Here is a 26,469-nt window from a genome sequence, read left to right as displayed (position 1 = left end):
ATTGACCTTAATCACAGGGCATGGTAGTACTAAAAGACGGCCTAAGGGATCTCCTGTATTCCACACATATTCTTCCTTACCTCCACTGTGGAGTAGTAACCTGATTTCATCTTGATAGTCCAGGTCAATCACCCAAGCCAACACTGTAACTCCTTTCTTGACCTGTTGACTTAGAGGTGGGAGGAGCCCGAAGTGGCCAGCTGGCAATTTTAACTTTCAGTTTAATGGCATCATTCTTGTGTCAACTGGTGGCAGAATTCCTCCCTCTGGAACTAAGGCCAGCAGAACATAATGTTGGGGGAACTGGAAGTAAAATTTTTGCTAGTGGGTCACTAGGAGTGATGGTGAGTGGTGCCACTTCTACTTCTACCCCTTGATTCCTAGGCCTGTGAATGCTGGCTATGAGGGAAACAGTACCATATATTGGATGCTGATTCAGGACATACACAGCCTTCAAGAGAACTTTGCCGAGCCCTGCAAAGTATTGTCACCTAGTTGGTGGTGTAATTGTGACTTCAAATGGCCTTTCCACTGTTCTATCAATCCAGCTGCTTTAAGATAATGGGCAACAAGATACAATCAGTGAATTCCATGAGCATGAGCCCACTGCCACACTTCCTTAGCTATAAAATAAGTGCCTTGTTTAGAGGCAATGCTGTGTGGAATGCCATGATGGTGGATAAGGCTTTCCATGAGTCCACAGATGGTACTCCTGGCAGAAGCATTGCCTGCAGGATAGACAAACCCATATCGAGAATAAGTGTCTATTCCAGGAAGGACAAACCATTGCCATTTCTCTGATGAAAGATGTCCAATATAATCAACCTTTCATCAAGTAGTTGGCTGATCACCACAAAGCATGGTGCCATATGAAGGGCTCAGTGTTGGTCTTGCCTGCTGCCAAATTGGGCACTCAGCCGTACTCCAGGCCTAAGTCGGACTTTTGAAGTTTTTTTCTAATGTCTTCAGCTAACTGAGTGATAAACTTATCCTTTAAGATTAGTTGGCCTTCAATAGAGTCAGGTGACAGGGAGGTATGCTTCCTTAATGCCTCCCTTACTCTCTCCAGAAAGGCAGTAGGATTTTCTTCCTTTCCTTGTGTTATAGTGGACATCACTGAACAATTCATAGGCTTCTTCCTAGTTTTCCTTAGTCCTTCTAGCACTCAAGTTAGCAAATATCTGTGGCACCAATCTCCATGTTCTGATTCTGTGTCCTAATGAGGGTCTACACTGGGAACTGCCTGCTGGCCTGTGGGGAATCGTTCTCTTTTCTCTGTTGTCATCCTATCATTGACCTGACTGAGATACCAGACATCACCAAACTCTCGGGCTGCAGTTATGGCGGCACTTCTCTCATTTGGGGTTAGTGTCTGATTTAGCAGTAACATTATATCTCTCCATGTCAGATCAAAGGATTTCCCTAACCCTTTTAAAACATCAATATAGCCATCAGGGTTATCTGAGAATTTACCTAAGTCTATTTTAATTTGCTTTAAGTCTGAGAGAGAAAAAGGTACACGCACTCTGGCTGGGCCGAATTCTCCTCCTCCCACTGCTTGGAAGGGGCATAATCGGGGAATACTGGCACTCTTTGGTTCATTGTTTACCTGTTTGTCTATCTCCTTTTGGACTGTTTGGGTTCAAGGGGATGCTTATTAGTTGGGGAAGGAGTCGGGGGAAAGCTGGGATAGGGAGGTAGACTCTGAGGGCTTCCTGTAAGACATAAACCACACTTTTTACATAACTGTGAGTTGTCTCTTAATGAAAAGAAAGTTTGCACATATGGCACTTCACTCCATTTGCCTTCTTTTCTACAAAAGAGGTCTAGCTGTAAGATGGTGTTATAATTTGTACTTCCCTCAGGAGGCCAGGTTTCTCCCCCTTGAAGAGGATATCGTGGCCAGGCAGTACTGCAGAAGAATATAAGTCGTTTCTTTCTTGACATCTGAGGGTCAAATTGGTTCTAATTCTCCAGAATACATCTTAGGGGCACTTTTGCCTTGGGGCGAACGTTTCCCATCTGAAGAAAGAACATAAGGATGCCAGCACCCCTAGTCATTTTCCGATGAGCATTAGTCCTAGAGCATCCTCTAAGGGCCTAATGCTTATTCTTTTCCAGCGTGCGTAACCACCCATGGACCTCTGCTTATTGGATTAGTTACGCTCACCAATGTAGCAGTTCTGCACTCCTTTTCCTGCCTTTCTTGACCACAAAGAAAGGGGCCTGGGTTGCTGGATTCTAGTGGTCCTTTACCAGCGTGCCCAACATTGCCTTTGCGCTCAGGGGTGAGTCCTAGAGCTGGGCTGGGTTCCTGAGTATTTCATAACAACCCAGCTGCCCTATCAAGATGCATTCCCATAAACAACAGTTCTTCTGTAAATTCATTTCAGAGACTGTGTAGCTAACCTTTTGAGTCAGGATTGAGACAGTCTTTTGATTCTGTAAGTACTTTAAGGCTTGGCTGAGTGCAAACAGCTCGCACATTTGAGGAGACCAATTATTAGGCAAATTTTTAACTCTGCTTCCACAAGAGTCTCCGTACCAATTACTGAATACCCATTGTAGTTTTTTCCTCAGTCACCTGGGAGGAACCATCTATCGTCCTGTGCTGAAGGGAGTTCCTCCTAGGTCTGGTCGGACCTTTGTGTGGTAATTAAGATTTAAATCCCCTGTTAGGAAATCTGCTGGGTTAAGGGAATTATCAGTGGTTGGAGTTACATTACCCTTTTCTAACATAGTAGCCCCATACTTTAAGATTATTGAGTTAGTAAGCTACCTTTTTGCTTTTTTTTTTTTTTTTTAACTTAGAATAACTCTGAACTGGTGAGGTGTGCTCACAATGAGGTTTCCTCTAAAAGTTACTTTTCTACTTTTAGCAAAGCCGTTGCCGCTACTGACTGAATGCATTTGGCCTATCCACGGGTTACTGGGTTAAGGATTTGCTACGCCCTTATTTACACTGACAACAAAGTGGCAATTATCAATTACAGGTTTTAAATTTACCCTGGCTTTTAAAGGAATAGGGCACACTTTTTTTTTTTTTTTTTAACTATTTCTATCTTTTTCTTTCTTTTTCTCTTTGACTCCCTCTTTGTCTCTTTCTCCGTCTCTCTCTCTCTCCGTCTCTCTTTCTTAGCCATTACAAACTTGGGGCCCTCACAAGGGTGGTGGGGAACAGGTCCCACATAACTGCCCATGTCAAGAGCTGTATACCTAAATCGGGAGGGATACCAGGGATAAGACTCCCTGGGTTACAGCCTAGGTGCCTAAGGACACAGCATAGAGCCTCCTTAGATCCCTTTGGAGACACAACTTGCTAGAGGAAATGAAAGTCTGAACTATTAGTACCTAGGAGGCAGGAGGCAGGGATCAAAGGAAGTAGATTCAGAGGTAAGGAGAATTTTGGGTCTAAACTCTCAAGAAAGTCGGAGTCGGGACCCCGGAGGTATAATTCAGAAGGAAAGGCAAGGGCGCACGCATGGGCGACTGCCGAGTAGAGACTTCTGGCTGCGCCATGATCTCAACCGGCTACTGCCGGGAGTTCGGGAAAACAGCTTTCTGCCTCCAGTCAGCCCTTGGCTTCCCCAAGAAAATTGAAAGTGGAAGCTGGCTCCAGGCAGACCAAAGTTCCCAACAGAAGGCTTGGGGGTTGTTAGAAAGCCCTTCCCCAGATAGCCTCACACCTGAGTCTTAAGTCCGGCGGCCATGCTAATCATTTTTAACTGGCGACAGGTGCCCAGTATTTTCCTCCAGTTCTAAGGATAGAACAGAATAGCAAGCGAAAGTGGTCCAATATTACTCACAGCTTTGGATGTCCCTTCGTGGTCGCCAAAATGTTACCAGGGGTCCTTGTTCACAGAACTCCCAAGACGGTGGTGAGCCACTTCCAAGATGGTGGCAGGCTGCTTCCAAGATGGTGGCAAGCCTCGTGTTCTCTGACCTGGGGCCTCACGGATTCCAAGGAATGGAATATTGGGCCACGTGGTGAGTGTTATAGCTCTATTAGAAGCCGCGGGTCATGGAAGAGAACCGTGGAACCCAGTGACTAGTGTTCAGCTGGATTAGGACGAACCCAGGCACTTAGCCATGCAGGAACAATGGCAAGCCTTTAGCACCATCGGGAGTGGCAATGGGAGTCTTGCTGGATCAGGAGCACAGCGGACACCCTGCCAGATCCGGAGGGATGGGAGTCAGCAGCGGGATGGGAGTCAGCGGCGGGTCTGTGACAGCTGCAAACAGTAGTGGTGGACGGCGAGTGAAAGCTCAGCTCAAGCCGTAACAAATACGGACCAGAAGAGTGCAGTTGCAAGATTTAATAGAGTGAAAGACAGTGAAAACAGAGCTCCTATACAAAGGGAGGGGACTCAAAGGAGGTTGCCGTTGCCGGCTCAAATGCCTGGGTTTATATCCTGGTCCTTATCCCTCCCACTGTGCTCTCAGGCAATAGATGACTTGCTATTTCTTTACCTCCTGTTTTTGCCTAATTAGTATTTTAGTGAGCTCTCTGATTGGTTGGGTGTGAGCTAAGTTGCAAGACCTGTGTTTAAAGGTGGATGCGGTCACCTTCCCAGCTAGGCTTAGGGATTCTTAGTGGGCCTAGGAAATCCAGCTGTCTCTCACTCCCACATGTCCCCATTCCAAGTTTCAGGGTTCCATTCTTTTCCAATTAATGCCCTCACTTTAACAGTAGACACCTGAGGAGAGTGAGCATGCATCTTTCATTGCAGGCCAGCCACTCACATGATAAGAGCTTGTGTCTGATTTTCCCCAATTACATAATTCTGTAGCATGCATCATGTTTGAGAAAACATTGCTTCTGACCAAGGATATCAATTCACAGCAAAGTGTGGCAATAGGCCTAGGATCCTGGTATTTATTGATCTCATTTTGTTACCCAACATACTGAAACAGCTGGCTTGAGAGAATGATAGAATATTCTTTGGAAGACTCACCAGTTGCCATTTAGGTGGTAATACTGTATAGTGCTGTAATAATGTCCTCCAGGAACCTTTATATGCTATAAATCAACTTCCCATACATGGTGCTGTTACTCCTAAAGCCCAGATTCATAGGCATAAAAATTAACATGTGGAGATTAAACACCATTACCATTGGTGATTATTGGAAAATGTTGCTTCCTTTCTCCAGGATCTTATGCCCTGCTTAGTTTCAAAGGGAGCAATGATTCCATCAGGAAATAAAATGATAATTCCACTAATTTCTAAGTTAAGACTTCCATTCATTTACTTTGGCCTCCTTATTTCTTTGAATCTTAGTAATTTTCCTGGACTGTATATATTTCTTGCTATGTATTTAACTCAATGTTATCTTATGAAATTCTGAATCTAATTGTTACTTCCCCAATCTAACTAGAAATTTAGAATTCTTTAACTTTCCTCTGGTCTCTCCTTTCTTCTTGTTCACATACTTGAAATCTCAGGTTTTAGTTATATCTTATTTTCTACCCATTCAATTTTAATACTAATTCCAATTTTCTTTGCCTACAAAGTGTTGTCAGTTACTACGTCCATCTTTGAGTCTTGTGTTTAGTTTTTTTCCTTCTGAATTTAACACTTTTCTTTCCTGAATTTCTTATTAAAATAGTTATATAATAAGGTCTTTAGTAAGAACAGCTAGGTAAAGTATTCTAAACAATATTTCACTCTTAGTTCTTGGGCATTTCCCTCTATTGCTACTGATTAGCCTTTTGTAGGTCTATTTTCTATTATTCCATTAAAAATATATGCTTTGTAATTCTATTCTGTGGATACTTTTTTCTTTGTAATATTCCGCATTTTTGTATTTTTTGGTCTTGTTTGCTTACTGTTTTCAATCTGAATGTCTTTTCAATTCTAGAATATTCTTCAGCACTATGTATATATACGCACGCACGTGTGTATATATATGTGAATATGTGTGTATATATATACACACATATATAGTTCTGAAGAATATTCTAGAATTGAATATATATATATATCTCATTCTAGAAGCAAATAATTGAGAAATGGAAAATATATTATTTTATTTAGTTTTTAAAATATTTTAAAACATAGTTATACACACACATATGTGGTCTTTTAGAATACACGTCTAAATATCCATCTGTATCTATCTATCTATCTTTATATCTATCTAATCACTCACAGGGTTTTTATTTGTCAAGTGCCCCAACTGACTTCTTAAAATTTCCTATCTCTATGCCTAATGTGTTTTGTTGTGTTTGAGCTCTTTTCACCAAGCTATCTCATCTATTACTTTTCTTTCCATGTTTACATTTATATCTCCATGTTTATATTCATGCTATTTTATTTTACATTTTTGTATATTTCTTGATTACATTCTGTAATATATTTTTTCCAGGATGATTCTCTCTGATTATTGGCTTCTGAGTGGTCCCTAAGAGAATGTATTGTTTGCTATTAGTAAGTTCTTATACTTTATAAGTCCTGGAGCGGCTACCTTTGTTATCTAATGAGTGCAATTTTTGTCCTTCCCTCGCTGATTAGAAAGCATTCATAGGGATATAAACAGCAGCAAAGGTAATAGCTACTTCAACTCTTTTTCACTGCCTTGGCTTTAAACTTCTTTTGCAATTCAGGTCCTCAGGAATTTATGTTATTCTTTTATCTGAAATATGAAAGAAATCTTGTATATTTATATATACATATTTAATATATGTAAAAAGTATAAAACATATAAATGTACTTATATGTAAATACATACATAATCTGTAGCTTTTGCCTTGTTTGCAACTGGTTTTATTTTAAGGCCACTTTGAGGAAACATGAAGGTCTAGTTATAGATTTATAGCTCAGTTATAATAAATATTTAAAATGTCTGTATTCATTATAGGCTAAATCAGAATTTCAGGTCAGTAGAAGTATTTTCTAAATTGTTTTAATATGATTCTTGCTATAAATTGTGGAGAATAAAAGTAAGAAAGCAGCATAATTAACAGGGACATTTCCCAGTCATATAACCTGAGTATTGGTCTATGTAAAAGAAAAGTGCTCAAACTAAAATATATATGTTTTATATTAAATCTGAATTTATATTTATATACAAATTTTTTAAATATTTTTATCCCAATTTTTTATCCCAATTATTTTTATATTTATATCCCAATATTTATTGGGATATAGGCCCCCCCATCAAAATTTTTAAATTCAATTTTATTTTAAATGACAGCAGGACAAAATTAAGATACAAATGTGTAATACCTAATTCTTCTAACTGAACAAGCTTGATTTATTGAATAAATAAGACACATCTAATAAACAGGTTTGAGTATAAATGAAATGAATTGTTAAAGTATGATAGAATAAATATTTATATGGACATTTATACCCAGCTACCAACGATCTTCCTTGTTATGCTGTGTTAATTTCACACCTACTTTTCGATTGAAGCAAGACTTTTAAAGAAATAAATAACATAGCATTGTATCTGTGGTAGAAACCATGTGCACAACAGGCTAGGAGTGAGAGAGATGAGATTAAAGAAAAGTGAAAAAATTCATTGATCTCTTACCCAAATTTTAGGATTGTCCATGGAAACTTTGGAAATATAGGTGTGCTTAATTTTAAAATTGTGTGTACTTCTCCCTTTTTAGAGGATCCAATGAGTAACTTTTTAAATGTTTGATTGCAATTATGGGCACATCATGTAAGTAATAAAGGAAATTTTTTTCTAGTAATCACAGCTGCTAGAGGACAAGGTGGCAACAGAAGCAGTGGTACAGCCATCTGCTCTACAGAAAGCAAGATGGAATTCTTTGGGACTGTTGATTAAACAAGTTTATTTAACTTCTTTTTGGAGAAAAAATCTTCTGAAATTATAAATTCAATTAATAGGTTATTGACCATCAAGAAAGAGCTACCTTCATTTTAAGTTTACATTTTCTCATATGTTAAATTGCTGTCTATGACAGGCTTTAACTTTATTAAATTTACAGATTGTGCTATCTTATTTTCATACAAACTATGATATCTATAACGGACAAAGGATGTCATAGTTTCAGCCATCTCACATTGATTAGAGAATATTACAACATATGAAATAATCATAAAAATACCTGAACTTAATTACAAATTATTTATATCACTTATATTTCTTTTGTTTTTGATCATTCCTTCATCAGGAAGAGAAGTGGAAAAATAATTAAACTCACACTGGTCAACTTCGATGGAAAATAGAGTAAAGCCCTAACTAAAATGGTTTTAAGTGTCTTCCATAAAGTGCTCTTCCCATAACCAATAAAGATGGCAGAATTCAGTCAGTTAACATTCACCTATTAAAAAATGATTTATACTTGATCATTGATAAAAACTGAGCTAAGAATGGTACCAGTTATTGAAACATAACTTCAAACCTGAGGCTAGCCAAAGGATTTATTTTCCTCTCCCAAATATAATTTACAAGAGTAACAAGCAAGTAATTTGATTAATTCTTATTCCACTCACTTTAGTTCTTATTATTTTGCCCAAAGCACCGGTAATTAATTAAGATAAAAATAATATGAGATGAGAAGCAATTAAAATGGTATAAATTTTCCTTAATTAAGTCTCTCAACTTAGCAGGTTATATTTTGGCATTTTTTATTCAAGTATAGCTGAACAAATTATCATATTTCTTAGGAAAAATGGTTTATCAAATATATTTGCACATGTGCTGGAGATATATACCTTTTGCCAGAATAGAATAACAATTTCTTTCAAAAAAATTGTTACTAAGTTAACTCATTATAAAATAATACAAAAAAGTGTTATTTTTCCAAAAAGAAAATAAATATGAATCCAATTTTGCCTAGAGTGTTGAAGCCCCCAATGTTTGCGATTATTTGCATCTTCATCCAAACAGATGGCATGCTTAAATTCTCCAAGTATTATCACCTCTCTGCCTTTCCCAGTTTTCTGTCAAAGCAAACAACAGTAACTCTTGATAGAAAACAAATAATCATATGAATAGTACAAAGTGAATGTTAAACTTAAACTTACCATGTTTCTGTCAGAAACATTTATTGATAAATTAAACTATTAAAAGATTATATTAACTATTTTAACAAATTAGCACATTTAACAGATTTAGCTATAAAGCTACATTAACTAGAAATATAAAAATAATGGATAACTGAACTGGGTCCAAATATTTAACCATTTTTTAGTCACATCTTGTTTTGGAAAATATTGCTTAGGAAGCATTCTATTATGATAACAGTTATTAAACTGAGCTGGGTCTTGAATTTCATCAATGATCAAATGCAGTAAGGTATAGAAACACCAGAATGTGAATTTGTACATGTCAGCGTCTCTTTTATGCTCTTTCCTTTTTTCTCCCTCTCCCTTTTCTCTCCTTTTTCTCTTTCTCTCCCTTCCCTCTGCTTTTCCATACACACACACACACACACACAAACACAAACACACACACATACAAACGAGTTGCTAACCATTTTGAGAAGCTTCATTGACTTCTTAGATTGTATACTTAGACATTTATTTTAGAACTGAAATGTAGGTTAAATATTATCATTGTAAATATTACTATTTTAGTCATTCTTCCTCTATCAAATCACATCCCACCACTGAGTCTATATCATCACATGGTTTTATCCATTTCTACATTTAAGCCTCAGATGAAGCGTTATCACCTACTGTACATCTCCTAGGCAGAGGAGGCAAGTTGTCAACCGCACTCTATTCCGTTATCCTTTTTACTTTACTTTTGATTATATATTATCATTTGAAATTATTTTTATCATTCATTGGGTTACTTTTTTGCTTCTACTTACCCTTTGTAGATTGTAAATTACAAGAAAGAATGAAAGATGTCAGTTTTGCTAACTGCTACGTTATTGGCACCTCTAACAATACCAAGCTTGGGGAAGTGTTCAGTAAATTCCAGGTGACAAAAATAAAAATGGAGAAATATTATTTCTTTAAAAACATTAATGAAAGTTACTAATAATAAATAATTTAATCATGTATAAAATTATTTATTTCACAATTAATAATACCTTTTCTTTTAAAAAGAAATTTCTTTACTAAATACATCTGTCCTCTCTATTTTATTTGTATAAATAATGTATGTGAGTTTAGCCTTCTCTACTAAGCTGATTTTAAAAAACAACCTTAACAATATAATTTCAATATTCCAGACAGACTGTGTTCACTGTCATGGGATATTGACTCACTAAAAATCAATGTCCATTGATGGCAGAAAACACGTGTTATAATTAACATAAAATATTTGAGTGTTATAAAGAAAAAAATATTAAACACATAACCTCAATATTTGAATAAAAATCACTTTGTCCTCTTAGGACTTTCTGCCTATTTCTTCCCGTGGATTATAAGGAATTGTAATAACTATTTTTACTTTTTTTTTGGATAAAATGAGGTCTTAGTGTGTCTTTGCTATTACCTTTCATGTCTAACACAATTTATGGGGCTTTGTAATGTCTCAAGGGCTGTATGTTAGGAGGAAAATATTCTTATGCATTACTGCTCCACACCAAAAGTTCTTGGGCTTGGAATATAGCAGATTATTAAAGCCCACAAAATAAATCAATGAAGCTGGAAATGAATATCAACACAGATATTTTCATGATTTTGCAATTATGTATGTGAAATTAGATTTCATTATTTATATCTCAAAACCTTCCAAAGTTTCCAGTCAAGATGGTGGACTAGAAGCAGCTAGTGTATGCCGTTCTCACAAACAGGAAACAAAGTGGTGAGTAAACACTGAACCTCAAGCCAATTGTCTAAGAAACTATGTCAGGATCCATCAAGGGAGTGAAAGGACACAGAGATTAGAGGAGAGTGAAGCTGGGCAGCCGCTCATCTGGGATCATCATGGAGGTAGAAGAATCTCCCCAACATAGGAAAACAGTGAACTAGTGACAGCCCTCAGGAAATCCACACTTCCCACAGGAGCCTGTGCAATCCTAGGAACAGGAGAATCCTCCTCATCCCCTCAGGCCTTAGAACGATACAGAGAGGTGCCCAGAGTTTTTGCGGAGGCAACACTCGAGTCCACAGGGATATCCACAGGTCTTGGACTCCAGAGTAACCTGGTGCCAGATGCGATAGCCTCAATAGAGGCCACAGTCATGATGCCCAGGAGCAGTAAGATTGCTCCACACCTCTTTGCCAGACAAGGCTTGGCACCAGCTTCCAGCACAGTAGCCTCGCTTCTGCTTGAACTCTGATGGAGATAGCTCCATGTTCCCATGGGAAGCACCACGTTTGCAGAGCAGGCAACTCCACACATCTCTGCTGCTCATAGCCAGGTGGTCATGCCTGCTTGCCTTCAGCAAAACAAACTGGCTTCTGCCTGAATGCTGCAGGTAGGTTCAGCTTTAGGTTTCCCCGAATCTCTGCAGATGAGTGTAGTTCTGTGTTCCCTTTGGAGGCACCCAAAGGGTACACTGGGTGACTCCATCCACCCCTGCTCCTCATTACCATGCAGTACATATCAGTTGGGTATGCCAACACAGCATGCCCACCTATGTCTGAACTCTGTGGGTTGGTAAAGTTCTGTGTTCCCCTGGGAAGACCCATACGGTTGATAGGGTGACTCCACCCACCCACACTGCTCCTAGATGGATGAGACATACTGGCTTGGGCTTACAGACAAGGAAGAATCTGGATGGCAAGGAGGCTTATGACAAAAGGCTAAACCCAATCCAAGGAATCCAGAGAATACAGTGACACTACCTAGGAGCTAAAGGATGAAATGGACATTTTAAGAAAGTAGCAAACTAAACTTCTGTAACTGAAGCATTCACTTCAAGAACTTTATAATATGATTGAAAGCATTAAAAGCAGAATAGATCAAGCTGAGGAAAGAATTTCAGGGCTTGAAGACCAGTACATTGAAACACCTCAGTTACATAAAAATAAATTTAAGAGATTGTTAAACATGATCAAAACTTCTGAGAAATATGGGATTATGTAAAGAGACAATATATATGACTCATTGGCACTCCTGAAAGAGGAGAGTGAGCAACTCTAAAAACATATTTGATTATATAGTTCATGAAAATTTCCCCAATCTTGCTAGAGGGGAGGACATCAAAATTTAAGAAATACAGAAAACTCTATACAAAATACAGGTACATAATGGCCAGATTCACCAAATATTAACTCAAAATAAAAAAAATTAAAGGCTCCTAGAGGGAAAGACCAGGTCATCAGGCTAGCAGTGGACTTTTCAGCAGAAACTTTATAAACCACATGAAATTAGAGTCCTATTTTCAGCATTTTTTAAAATTTTTATTTTCAGCATTCTTAAAGAAAAATATATTCCAACAAAAATTTTATATCCTGCCAAAATAAGCTTCTTTAGAGAAGAGAAATTAAAATCCTCCTCAAACAAGCAAGCACTAAGAGCATTTGTTACCACCAGACCAGCCTTACAAGAAATTCTTAAGGGAGTATTAAATATGGCAACAAACATTAAAACCTGCTACCACAAAAACAGTCAAGCATATGGCCTGCAGACAATATAAAGCAATTACACAATCAAGTCTACAAAAGAAACAGCCAACGACGTGATGACAGGATCAAAATCTCCTATATTGATGCTAACCCTGAATGTAAATGGCCTAAATGCTCCAATTAGGCATATAGTGGCAAGCTGGATAAAAAGACAAGAATCATTTGCTGTCTTTAAAAGCTACATCTCATATGTAATGACACTTATAGGCTCAAAGTAAAGGGATGGAGAAAGATCTACCATTCAAATGGAAAAGAGGAGGAACTGATATTGTTATATCAGATAAAACAGACTGTACACCAACCACAGTAAAAAAGTACAAAGAGCAGCATTACATAACAATAGAGTGTTGGATTTAACAAGACTTAACTATACTAAATATATATGCACCCAAGATGGGAACATTTAGATTTATAAAACAACTTCAACTTGACCTACGAAAAGATTTAGACAGCCACACAATAATAGTGGGGGGACTTCAACAACCTGCTGACAGCATTAGACAGACCATCAAGACAGAAAACTAACAAAGGATTTCTGTGCTTAAATTTGACACATGACCAATTGAACCCAATAGACATTTACAGGATATTCCACCTAAAAACCAAAGAATATTCATTCTTCTCATCTGCAGAGAGAACATAATCTAAGATTGACCACATACTCAGCAATAAAGCAAGTCTAAATAAATTTTTAAAAAGCATGCCAAGCACACTCTTGCATAACAATTACAATAAAAATAGAAATAATACCAAGAAGATATCTCAAAAATACAGAAAAAAGTGGAAATTAAACAACTTGCTTCTGAATACCTCTTGGGTGAACAACAAAATTCAGGTAGAAATCAAAAATTTCTTTGAAAGTAATAAAAATAGAAACACATCTTACCAAAATTTTTGGAATATAGCTAAAGTAATGTTAAGAGGAAAGTTTATAGTGCTAACTGCCTTCATCAAAAGCTTAGAAAAATCTCACACTAATAATCTAACATTGAACCTATAGGAATCAGGGAAAAAAAATACAACACCAAAGCTAATGGAAGAAAAGAAATAACTGAAATTAGATAAGAATAAAATGGAGGCCCAGATGTTTATACAAAAGATCAATATAATCAAATATTAGTTCTTCAAAAGAATAAACAAGATTGATAGACTGTTAGCTGGATTAACAAAGAAAAAAAAGACAGAAGATCCAAATAAGTGCAATCAGAATTTAGAATGATGAGATTACAACCAATTCCCCAGAAGTAAAAAAGATTCTCAGAGACTATTATGAACATGAATTAGGAAATCTAGAGGAAATGGGTAAATTTCTAGAAAGACACAAACTCCCAAAATTGAACTAGAAATAAAATGAAAACCTGAACAGACCAATAACAAGTTCAGAAATTGAATCAGTATAAAAACAAAAAACAGAAAAAAAAAATCTACCAACCCCAAAACATCCTGGACCTGATGGATCCACAGCAAGATTATATCACGTGTACAAGTAAGAACTGATACCAATCCTACTGAAACTACTTCAAAAAATTGAGGAGGAGAGGTTCCTCCCTAACTATAATTCTATGAAGCTAGTATCATCCTATTAACAAATTCTAGCAGAGACAGGACCAACAATGAAAACTACAGGACAATATTGCTGATGAACATAGATACAAAAAATCCTCAGTAAAATACTAGCAAATCATATCCAACAACAAATCAAAAAGTATATTTTATTGCTATAATGGAAGATTAGTTCAACATAGTAAATCAGCAAAAGCAATTCATGCATAAACAGAATAAAAACAAAAAACATATGATCATCTCAATATATGCAGAAAAATCTCTGATAAAGTCTAAGATACCTTCATGATAGAAACTCACAAAACACTAGGCATTGAAGGAACATGCTTCAAAAGTAATAAAAGCCATGTATTCATGTGTGACAAATCCACAGCCAACATCATACTGAAGTTGGTACCATTCCCTTGAGAACTGAAAGAAGCTAAGGATAGCCACTCTCACCACTTCTACTTAATATAATACTGGAAGTTCTAGCCAGAGCAATCAGGTAAGGAAGAGAGTTAAAAGGCATCTGAATAGGAAAAGAAGAAGTCAAACTATCTCTCTTTGCTGATGATTTGATTCTATAAATATAAAACACTAAAGACTCTGCCAAAAGACTCAGTTTCAGGATACAAAAATCAATGTCCAAAAATCGGTCACATTAATATACACCAATAACATTCTAGCTGGGAACCAAATCAAGAACAAAATTTCATTTACAATGGGCACAAATACATAAAATGCCTAGGGAGTCCTATAAACAAGGAATTACAAGTTCTCTACAAGGAGCTCTACAAACACTGCTGAAATAAGTCTGAGAAAACACACATAAATGAATAAATAATTTCATGCTCATGGCTAGGAAGAATCAATATTTTTTAAATGGCCATGCTGCCCAAAAGATTGCAAACTCAATGATTATCAAAATACTAAAGACATTTTTCAAAGAACTAGACAAATCTACTTAATAATTCATTTGGAACCAAAAAAGAGCCCAAATAACGAAGGCAGTTTTAAGTAAAATGAACAAAGTCTGAGGCATCACATCATCTTACTTGAAATTATACTATAAGGTTACAGTAACCAAAACAGCATGGTGCTGATGTAAAACAGGCACATAGACCAATGGAACGAATAGAGAACCTAGAAATAAAGCTGCCCACCTCCAACCATCTGATCTTCAACAAAGTTGAGAAAAAACAGCAATGCAAAAAGGACATCCTATTCAATAAATGGGTCTGGGATAACAGGCTAGACCCATGTGGAACAATGAATCTGCTCCCCTATCTATCATCTAACTTGAGATGGATAAAAGTTTAAATCTAAAATCTCAAAGTACAAAAATCCTAGGAGTAAACATAGGAAATATAATACTCATCATTGGTTTTGGCAAAGAATTTATGGTTAAGTCCCCAAAGGCAACTGCAATAAAAACAAAAATTGATATGTGGGACCTAACTAAACTAAAGAGCTTCTGCAGAGCAAAAGAAATTACCAACAGAATAAACAGACTGCCCACAGAATGAGAAAATATATTCATAAACTATACATCTGGCAAAGATCTAATATCCAAAATCTGCAAAGATCTTAAACAATCAACTAGCCAAAAACAAATAATCCAATTAAAACATGGTCAAAATACATGAACAGACACTTCTCAAAAGAAAATAATCAAGCCACAAACAAACATATGAAAAAATGCTAAATATCTCTAATCATCAGAAAAATGCAAATCAAAACCACAATGAGATACCACCTTACACCAATCATAATGGTGATTATTAAAAAGTCAAAAAATAACAGGGTGGAGAGGCTGCAGAGAAAAGGGATTGCTTATAATACACTGTTGGTGGGAATGTAAATTAGTTCAGCCATAGTAGAAAACAGTTTGGGAAGTTCTCATAGAATGTAAAATAGAGCAAACATTGGACCCAGCAATCTCATTACTGGTCATGTACCCAAAGGAAAATAATTAATTGTATCAAAAAGACACATACAGTCATTTGTTCATTGCAGCACTGTGCACAATAGCAAAGATATATTGTCAACCTAGCTGTCCATCAACAGTGGATTGAATAAAGAACATATGGCACATACACACCATGGACTACCACGCAGCCGTAAAAAGGAATGAAACCCTTTCCTTTGAGGCAACATAGACAGAGATGGAGGTCATTGTCCTAAGCAAATTAATGCAAGAACAGAAAACCAAACTCCACTTTTGTTCTCACTTATAAGTGGGAGCTAAATATTGAATACACATAAACATAAAGATGAGCATAATAGACATTGAGGCCTACTAGATGGGAGAGGGAAGGAGGGGGATGTAGGCTGAAAAACTAGCTATCAGGTACTAAGCTTCCCACTTGGGTGAAAACATAATTTGTATCCTAAACCTCAGCATCATGTAATATACCCAGGTAACAAGCTTGCAAACGTACCCTATAATAAAGGTTGAAATTATTTTTAAAAAATTATAAAGTGTAATTATTAGTAAATTTTAGTTCTCAGATTTCTCATTTGATATTTAATATGGGGCACTATAACTTGTTTCCTTAATATGCACAGATGATACATTTTTGTAATAAACTTCAATGTACTTTAAATTCTTTAAAATGCTAGTTGTATAATTTACAAGGTTTGCACTAATTAAATCTTTTGAAAAAATCAGATCAACATCTCTATATGGCATATATATTTTTCTCAGTATTCAGCATCTTAAATGTTATTAAGTCAAAAGATTTTATATACAATTTTATATATACCACATATACTGGCATTGCTTTTTGCTATCCAAAAGAAATGTATAGCAAAATTAACTTGTTTTGAAAACAAGACAACTGCTTTTACTTTACTGTTTTAAATATTTAAGCTTATCCAAGTTTTAAAAATTATAATCTGATACATTTTTAAAATCAAAAATTAATATTGCTTCCTGGATATAATTAATGACAACTATAAAGTGGCACTATCTGCTAATCTGCTTTTTGGAACTGACCTATTAGGATTCAGTTCACTAAAATCTGTTTTCATAAATGCTAAGCCTGGGTATCTTTAAAATGTTTTAAGACATCTAAATGTGGACATCTGATGAAACGAGTAGAACTTTGCAATTAATCTAAGAAGCATATTTTTAAGATACACATATGGCCAAACAGAAATGGAAAAAATACCCTGAGGCAATTACTAATCCTACTGTACTATAATTGCCATTGTGACTATTGGTAATAAACACAATGTTGATAACAAGTTACTTACTGAACAGTTTCTATGAGCAGGAAATTGTTGTACTCATTAAATTATCACAAGAAGCCTATGAGTTTACTTTTATCATCTCCTTTTTATTAAGTAGAAGGAGAGAAATGAATGACTAACTCAAGGTCAGAAGTTAGGGAGATAGAAATCCAACCTAGGAATTTTAGTATGCTCATATCAGCCTCCAAAATAATTACTTATATTCACATGAATATATTAACATATTTCTCAGGATATAGTTATTTATTTCATATTTTTCCTTTATGTTTATATTTTATTTGAAAATTTTAGAAACCTTTAGATCCCAAGTGTTAAGATCTGAGCCTTCCAGGCTCCCTTCACACCTAAATAAGCATCAGAAGTTCACAGATCCAGCTGCTCTTGGATTAAGTAAATGTTTACCTTTACAGAGTGATTACCAATTAAACAAAACCCCACTGTGGTAAGCTACTCTCTTTCATTTTCTCAGAATAAGTTTGAGTCCCCTATTTTATATATAACAAATTTTGGTATTCATCTGGACAAAGTGAAGGAATGTATCCTAAAATGGTAGCAAAGTATCTCTTTGGGGATTTATGGTTTATATAATCCTAAGTCACCACAGGAAAACAAAGATCTCCACTCAAAATTACTGCAAACTTGTGTTCACAAGCATATTTATCTGCTTCTCTTCATTATAGTTCTTCTTTTTCAGGCTTTGCTCTCATACATTGTAGATGATTGTGTTATGCTGAATTGGGAGGTGGGAAAAATGCAAAATACTCTTTTGAAGGAAGGAGTTTTTACTAATGACTTAGGTCATTTAAAACAAAAACAGGCTTTAGTATTGCCCATATTCTGTAAGGCTTATTTATTACAGGAGGATAAAAACTGAGATTAGTTATAAATTTATTTTTAAGTTACCTTTCACCAATAATCAATTTAAGAGAAAGTAATAATATATTGTTAAAATTTTTAATGATTTAATTGCCTAAAATTTAAAATTTTATCTAAGTGATTTGTAAGAATAATACACTTGAAAATCCGTTTGCCAGTTCACTATTATATAATATTCCATGGATTCAATACATTAATTGAGTTATGCTATCTGCAATTATAAATTAATACCTGTATATTTGTGGCCTAATATAAATGTGTTTTTTTAATAAATCTAGTAATATTCTAATGATGGTTTTCCTGCCCAGGAAATTTGAGAGTTTGGTCTCTGAAGTCATTAAAATACCAAAGTTGCCCTGGAAGGAGGCATGTAACCATCAGAAGGTGAAAAAGCCTAGAAGAGAGCTTGTGAGATGTACCCATGGGCCATGATGGACATGGCACACTGCCTATCCAGTGCACACCTGCATACTGCCTGTCATGGCTCAGATGCAGTCACAAAGAAACAGCAAAATACAAGCTTGGAAAAAAGACAACATGTGGAATGAGGAGGAAGAAAACCATGGATTTTGTTAAACAAAATCTTTTCTGAAATTTCTAATTACACTTATTTTATTTGTATATGGCAAATCTGAAATTAGTTGGTTTTTTTTTTTTTTTTTTTTGCGATGAGGTTTTGCTCTTGTTGCACAGGCTGGAGTGCAATGGCACGATCTTGGCTCACCGCAGCCTCTGCCTCCCAGGTTCAAGTGGTTCTTCTGCTTCAGCCTCCTGAGTAAATGGGATTACAGGCATAGGCCACCACACCTGGTTAATTTTGTATTTTTAGTAGAGACAGGGTTTCTCCATGTTGGTCAGGTTGGTCTTGTAACATAGACAACAATGATCAGTATAATAATGCCTTTGAATATGGCTATTAAGAGTATTGCAATATATATATTTAATATATTGCCAACATGTTAGTGCAGAAAAAATTGTCTAGAAATGTTATATTTCTCAAAATCATTATTAGATGTACTTATTTTATTTTATAGAATGTGATTTGAGAAGACTTGTTCCTAAATCAAAAATTTTAATCATGTAAGTTTTAACTAAATTTAGATACTACTTTAGACACAATTATTTCCCAGTGCCTAATTTAAGTGTTTCATATAATAAAGAGAAAAAAATAGAAGCGAGATATTTTTGAACTAAGGTAGGAAAATCTAGGATGAATAAAACATAAAAAGAAATTTGAGGTTCAAGGGTGTGAGATAAGGTAGAATTTCATTAACAGAATAAATGTGTAAGGAAGCTTTTTAAAATTATTATTATACTTTAAGTTCTGGGATACATGAGCAGAATGTGCAGGTTTGCTACGTAGGTATACATGTGCCATGGTGATTTGCTGCACCCATCAACCCATCATCTAGATTTTAAGCCCCTTGTGCATTAAGTATTTGTCCTAATGCTATCCCTCCCCTTGCCCCCCACCCCCCGACGGGCCCCAGTGTGTGATGTTTCCCTCCCTGTGTCCATTCGTTCTCATTGTTCAACTCCCACTTACGAGTGAGAACGTGCAGCGTTTGGTTTTCTGTTCCTGTGTTAGTTTGTTGAGGATGATGGTTTCCAGCTTCATTCATGTCCCTGCAAAGGACATGAACTCATCCTTTTTTTATTGCTGCATAGTATTCCATGGTGTATATGTGCTGCATTTTCTTTTTTCTTTTTTGAGATGGAGTCTCACTCTGTCGCCCAGGTTGGAGTGCAGTGGAGCGATCTCAGCTCACTGCAAGCTCCACCTCCCCAGTTCACGCCATTCTCCTGCCTCAGCCTCCTGAGTAGCTGGGACTACAGGTGCATGCCACCATGCCCTATGTGCCATATTTTCTTTATGCAGTCTATCATTGATGGGCATTTGGGTTGATTCCAAGTCTTTGGTATTGTAAATAGTACTACAATAAACATACATGTGCATATGTCTTTATAGTAGAATGATTTATAATCTTTTGGGTATATACCCGGTAATGAGATTGCTGGGTCGAATGGTATTTCTAGTTCTAGATCCTTGAAGAATGGCCACACTGCCTTCCACAATGGTTGAACTAATTTACACTCCCAACAGTGTAAAAGCGTTCCTATTTCTCTACATCTTCTCCAGCATCTGTTGTTTCCTGACTTTTTAACGATTACCATTCTAACTGGTGTAAGATGGTATCTCACTGTGGTTTGATTTGCATTTCTCTAACGACCAGTGATGATGAGCTTTTTTCATATGTTTGTTGGCCACATAAATGTCTTCTTTTGAGAAGTGTCTGTTCATATACTTCGCCCACTTTTTGATGGGGTGGGTTGTTTGTTTTTTTGTAAATTTAAGTTCCTTGTAGATTCTGGATATTAACCCTTTGTCAGATGGATAGATTGCAAAAATTTTCTCTGTAGGTTGCCTGTTCACTCTGATGATAGTTTCTTTTGCTGTGCAGAAGCTCTTTAGTTTAATCAGATCTCATTTGTCAATTTTGGCTTTTTTTGTCATTGCTTTTGGTGGTTTAGTTATGAAATATTTGCCCATGCTTATGTCCTGAATGCCTAGGTTTTCTGCCAGGGTTTTTATGGTTTTAGGTCTTACATTTAAGTCTTTAATCCATCTTGAGTTAATTTTTGTATAAGGCGTAAGAAACGGGTCCAGTTTCAGTTTTCTGCATATGGCTAGCCAGTTTTCCCAATACCATTTATTAAATAGGGAATCCTTTCCCCATTGCTTGTTTTTGTCAGGTCCTTTTAATCACCCTGCTGACCAGGTAGAACTCCTCTGCCTTCCCCTCCTCTCCACTCCTCTCCCCTCCCCTCCCCTCCCCTCTCCTCTCTCTCTCTCCTCCAACAGAAATAAGGATTTGGATAATCCTAATACTTTTATATGGGACAAAGCAGGAAAATAAAGAATCAAAAAAAGAAATACTTTTTATAAGATCCAAAATGAATTTCCTGAGACTTTTCAACTTTTGCTGAGCAGAACGAGAATAGAAAAGATTTTGCAGATTGTTTACTAGAAATTGGTCCAGTTTAAAAATTGTCCACGTTATTATAAAGCCTGGTTAAATGGAGCTAAAAAAAATCTTAAAGAATAGCTGTTTCCTGAGAGGGAGTTATGCGGAATCAAGATCAAGGAAAGTTTTTCCCCAAGGGCTTATATCTCAGCTGATTACCAGAACCATACCATTACTCTCCTCAAAATATATAAATAAATAAATAAATAAATAAATAAATAAATAAATCAGTGACAGTGTCAAGCAGTTACATATTATCCCTTTTTACTATTGGAAAGCATTTCTGTCTTAAGCTATTGGAATTAATATATTACTTAATTGGTTTTAGCATACATGTGGGCCATCAATTTTAAGTGACATAATAGTAATCTTTATGCTTAAAATGAAATATTTATTATTTAAAATAAGTAATAATAATCAATGCATATGAATGTAAGAATAATACATTTTTACAATAATATTCATCCATATGATGAGTAGCTAAAATTGAAACTCCTGTTGTACTCTAGCAGTTTATTTACTTTCTGGCACTTTATTTCTGTTAAATTAGGAAATACCAATTTAGGTTGTTAAGTTTGGCAATACATATGGGTAGCTTGTTCAAATAATGCTTTGTATTTTTAACAATTATACAGTGATTTTTCATTGAATACCACTATTATCTCTCTGTGAGTTGTTACATAATACATTATATACAAGATATAATATTTGGTGGCAGAAGAAAATCGTTTTAAATTTTATTCTTTGAGACCAAGATATTGGAGTAGGAGATACCAGCTTTCATCCAGCTACTCTCTCTATATATAAATATATTAAGATACTCTCTCCTATTCTGTCTCTCTATCTCTCTCTCATTGTTGGTTGCAAGAATAGTTTATATTAAATATGCATATGCATATTTAATAAAAGGTAAAAATGACACGATTTTCTCAACATACAGAAAAAGCATTTGACAAAACTCAACACTCTTTTATGATAAAAATTCTCAATAAACAAGAAATAGAAGGAATATATTTTAACATAGTGTAGACCATATATGGAAAGTTCATAACTGATATCATACTCAATGAAAATCTGAAAGCTTTTCCTCTAAGATCAGAAACACAAGGCTACCAACTCAACATAGTAATGAGTGACCTAGCCACAATTTAGACAAAATAAATACTAGACATCTGAATTAGAAAGGAACCAGTAAAATTATCCTCTTAAAAGACCATCTGATCTTTATGTAGAGAAAATCCTAACTCTCACAAAAACAAAAAAAAACTGTAAGAATTAGTGTATATATATATATATATAAATATATATACACACATACATATATGTTAGTATATATATATAATTTACATATATATGGAATATCAGTCATTACGTATGCTTCACCAGAATTACTTCAGTTTTTTAAAGATATATTTCTGATGATGTACTATTAGTAAAAATAATTAATAATGTAACCACCTGACCCCCTCAGGTCTAAGAATAACAAACAAATTCACTGAAAAAACAACTAAAATATAATGTATAATTCTTTATAACTTTACACAAAGATGCTTCAATCTACTGTTTAATGACCATCCAAACTTATGAAGGCCTCTTTCCCTGGGCCAGGCCACAACTGTATATTTTTTAAATTGTAAAGCAATAGAAATTTAATGAAACTAAAATTCAGACAGTAGTCTAAATATTTTATGTATCTAGTGAATGTGATGCCATGCAATGATCAGATATTGTCCTTATTACCTTCAGTCCTCTACCACAGATGTGAATCTTTGAAATGCTGTTAAATCTTAGAGCTGATAGTGCTCAGAAGCTGGCTCAGGGATGACTTCAGAGAGATTATCCTCCAGTTTACATCAAAGAGTCTTGGAGAACAGCTTAGTTCGCCTTACAAAAGAGAGAGGAATTTTTCTGATCTATTTACTACTTTTTCCAAGGCTGAATGCATGGTTTTTGTGAAAACACAATTCCAACTTTCTCTTGCTCTATTAAAGACTGAATGTCACAAAGTTTATCTCTAAACAATGGAGATGAGACATAGGTATAAAAACTGGCAGGTAAATAGGATTTATAAACCACATGGTTTAGTCAGTGGGTTTACAAACGATGTACATCTGGCATCAATGTTTCACATTCAGGCAAAAATGTAATAAACTGTTGGTGATTATTGTGTGCAGAAAAAAATGATTATAACGTGGGCTCCATTTTAAATACTACAACATGAATGACAAATTCTGAAATCGTAATATGCACTACCTAAATAACTGTGAGAAGGGGCCAATCTCAGGCCCCAATTTGGAAAAATTTCCCATACTCTTTTTATTTACTCAAGTATGCTACTTGAGCAAGAAACTTTAAATTATATACATGGTCTCTGCTGACTCTAATTTACTAGAGTTAAAAAAAAAATCTGTTTCACATTTTAGAAATTCATGTCTGTTTTCACCTTCTATGCACTCCTCTAAGGGGAAGCCTAGTTTTTCTCACACTACAAGAATGCACTTCAGGCAGATGTTAAGACTGGGATGGCTATTAGTGGAGATGGTGCACCTGGCAAATTAGCCTTCAATTCACGCTCAGAATCAATAATCAGGAACCTACGGCTTTTTTAAATGTTTTGATTTGTTTTCTGGGTACTTGCAGTGTTGTAGGCAAACTAATATATAGTCAGACTTCCCAGAAAAAGAAAAGAAGGCCAAGAATTTATATCAATACACATTGAAAGTGCAATACAAACTTCTTAAAGGACTGAAGGGTTTCTCACCTCTATCAAGTGTTGATAAGTAGGGTGTCTGTTTTGGGAAGATGAGGGCTAGGGAAACATGCTACTCTAATCAGAAGAATTATATTGTACCTTATTCTTGTACACCCTTCATCATTGTTATTCTTGTATAATTTACATAAAGAAAGAAAGAACCTTTATATTTGTATATTTCAGTGACTGAAAGCAAAGTCTGTGAAAAGAAGTTGGGTATAGTTGATTATCTGGAGGTGATGTGAGGAAGCAGGAAGGGTGCAAGTGTGTGAGACAGAGAAAATGGAAGAATCACAGGAAGATGTTTTGTTTGGGAGGCTACTGCTGTAGACCACTGTGACCCAACTCTCCTGAGCCCTCTGAATGTGGATCAGAGATACAAGAGGTCTGAAGTACAAGGGGTTCTTATGGCCCTTCTGCAGATTTGCACACCAGCTCCCATTCCCACATTGGATGAGGGCACTTGCTGGAAGTATTAATTGCTTTCCACTTCATGGAAAACTGATGAAGAAAAGCAGAAAGATGAGAGTTATGCAGGATGTTTGAGGTTTCATTCTTTTTTTGTACAAAACATTAATCCATCATTGCTTCTGTTGGTGTCAGAATTGAGCTGAGGGAAGATGGCAGAAAAATGACTAGTTCACTCAATACTCTTCCATTAATCACTGTCCTGCTTTTGCAACTGTACACATACTGCATCTTATGGACTGCATATTTGTGTCATCCCCAAAATTTCTGTATTGACAGCTTAACACCCAAAAGGACGGTATTAGGAGGTGAGGCTTTTAAGGTGTAATTAGGTCCTGAGGCTGAGACCCCAACAAACTCCATGACAGAGTTAGTGTTTTTTTTGGAAGGAGAGAGCTAGCCCTATCTTATTCTCTGCCAATAAAACAGCTCCTTTAAAAATCAATTAAAAACTAACTCTTGTAGGTCCATTGGTTGAAAGATTTGTTATTATTGATTACAGTCAATAATTATGAAATACAACTTAAAAAAATCTGCATTTTGAATCCAGGTTTTATATAATGGTAAGATATCTAGAATAGGTGGTTATTTTGAGGAATAAAAATTACTTAAATATAAAAATTTAAAATTTATAAACTATAAATACAAAAATTAATATATTAAATACAAATGTATTTTAATATAAACCAATATTTCTTTACTAGCTCATCAGGCAGTTATGGGAAATTAATATTATTAAAAATTGTGATTTAATTATTATAAACATTGGAATGTATATCAGCAAAACTGTAATAAGTTTATTGTCTTAAAATTTAAAAGACAGTCATTTTCCCGTGTATTTTTTCACTAGCCATAGATCCCCCAAATACTGAATACATCCCTCAGGTATTTAAAAATCTATTAAATGTTTACCCAAAAGAGAACATCTTTTTCTGTATATCATCTAAAGTGAGCAATTAACATTCTCTTTAATGGTATATTTATACTATTATACATATCTCATATATACTATCACTTAAGGACTTAATATGAGCTCTTAAGTAACTGGAGGACCATTCATGTTTTTCTTTTCCTGATAAATTGAAGTGAGGCTAAATATTATAAAGTATCTTTTGCAAAATTTGTTTTAACATCTATGTATGTAACTATATATACATATAGTGGAATTTCTTAAAATAAGATACAGTACATTTTTCAAAAAGTATTGTATAAGAAACTTAGAAACACACAATATAACCGCTTGAATGTCACGTATATTTTCCTTAAGAAATTTAAATGCTGTTATCCGTTTAAAAAGATATATCATAAAATATTTCACAGAAATAAAATATTACTACTTAGATTTTCTTCATGTTCTTAACATTTATTGGACATGTACAATATACTAAGTTGACTAATGTGTTCTTATCTTCTGGAGCATAAAATATAAATTTTACTTAATTGCGTGAATTATGTCATTATTAAATAGAATATAAATCATAAAGACAAAAAGAAACTTATACATCTTTATAATTTGAACAGAAACTGTTCCATATTGCATTTTAGAAAAACAAGTGTGAGATGGTGAAGGAACATTCTTTGCACAGTTTGTAAAATACCATATTTTCACCGAATGCCCTCAGATATTTTGAATTTTGTATATTGATAATACTGTCATATACAACATTTTTATTCAGTTTGGTTTAGAGTATTAGAATAACACAACTTTCAAATAATCTTTGACATAAGGACACAATGTTAAATGATCTACCTGCCATCAGTATTAGAAAAGAAGCAAACGTGAACATGCTGATAGCGACTTTCCAGGGTCTGATCCTTTATGAATGCGCCAGTTCTTTTCCAGCCTGATTACTCTGCCATTCACTGGAGCCTATCTTGTCTGGAGCTGTCACGCTTGGTCTTTGACATTAACAATAAGATTAGAGCCAGCACTGACTGTCACAAAAACAGCAGGAGCCTAGAAAAATAGTAGGAAGTTCGCTCGGATGCAATTACATTTAAAGGGAGACCACTAAATCCATACTTACAGAAAATCATTCCC

The 26,469-nt window shown here is 35.3% G+C and overlaps 1 long non-coding RNA gene across 1 annotated transcript in view; it reads right to left on the bottom strand.

Annotated features, from left to right (window-relative positions):
- LOC129136839 (uncharacterized) overlaps positions 1-4,076 on the bottom strand; it is a 112,068-nt gene extending 107,992 nt beyond the window's left edge. Inside the window, exon 1 of the long non-coding RNA XR_008538830.1 lies at positions 3,807-4,076. This is a non-coding gene — a long non-coding RNA (uncharacterized LOC129136839). The remainder of the gene's footprint in view (positions 1-3,806) is intronic.
- Between the last annotated feature and the right edge of the window lie 22,393 nt (positions 4,077-26,469).

This window comes from Pan troglodytes, chromosome 14, assembly GCF_028858775.2.
Source record: "Pan troglodytes isolate AG18354 chromosome 14, NHGRI_mPanTro3-v2.0_pri, whole genome shotgun sequence".
NCBI lineage: Eukaryota > Metazoa > Chordata > Mammalia > Primates > Hominidae > Pan > Pan troglodytes.
Note: the sequence above shows the minus strand (reverse complement) of the source record. Positions and strands in the feature narration are given on the sequence as shown.